Here is a 1,135-nt window from a genome sequence, read left to right on the forward strand (position 1 = left end):
CAATCCGGCAATCAGTACATGGCCATGCCCAGATTTATAGGCCCAAAAAGAAAAAAAGAGTACCGTGTGTAAGTCAAGAATCAGACACCTTTAATCGGGATTCCCGAACCCACAACCGCAATAGAATCGGCATATGAGAAATGCACCCCTTTAACAAAGTGGCGCCCCTACTAACCCGAGTTCATATAACCTATGTTAGGACCCCTCGTTTGCGGAAATCAAGAATTGGCCGACTATTATCGCTTTGAAACCACAGCCAAAGCCGTTGCCTCAGCCAATGGATGGACCGATCATCAAACGATCAAAGCCGTGATTGCCAGCGTGAGAGAGGAAGCCCTAGATTTGCTTTGACCGGCAATCCGTGATCCATCTGTCTTTAGAACTATCGACCACTTTTAGAACCGCGTCCGCAAGCAATTTGTCTCTCCTGCCCATCAACAGATAGCCTCCTGCACAGAATATCAAAGGAGACACCAGAGGCCCCCTGAGGACATCCGCACCTTGCACACTCAACTCCATCAACTATGGGAAGATGCCTATTTAGGGGAAGATGAACCTTGGAGGTCTTACTTACAGATGCCAAATTACAGAATCCCTACCATCTGAATCTACAGGCTCTAGAGGTTCTGAATGTATGCACAAAAGTATTGGTCATGGAGCATTTTAGAAAGGATATATAGATTTAAAGTTTACAAGCAAAATTTGATTTTTTCCGCCACTTCAATTTCTGTGTTGCCAACCTTAGACAGTCAATCCCATATTGAATGAATCCACAACAATAGCTTTCCCTACGTTTGACTTGGTTTTCAGTTATTTTGCCACCATGGCAATGCTATGACACACTGAATTTCTTACTAATGGGACTATTTGGCACAACCTCACTTTTGCCACACTTTGACATAATTGACTATAAAGTGACAAAACAATGTCTGATTGTGGGACTTTGATTGGCAATACTTTTTGACTTGCTTGAAAATTCATTTTGTCCACAGTAGATTGGACAACTTGGAGCTTTTATCCTTTCAATTGATGAAGCTTTCAAGAATGCCAAATGTAATGAAGAGATTAATGAAACAGGCTCCAATTGGAAAAAGGCTGCAATAAATGGAAATCAAAAATTTGCTCAAATATTGAG

The sequence above is a fragment of the Tigriopus californicus genome, unplaced genomic scaffold (assembly GCF_007210705.1).
Source record: "Tigriopus californicus strain San Diego unplaced genomic scaffold, Tcal_SD_v2.1 Contig30, whole genome shotgun sequence".
NCBI lineage: Eukaryota > Metazoa > Arthropoda > Copepoda > Harpacticoida > Harpacticidae > Tigriopus > Tigriopus californicus.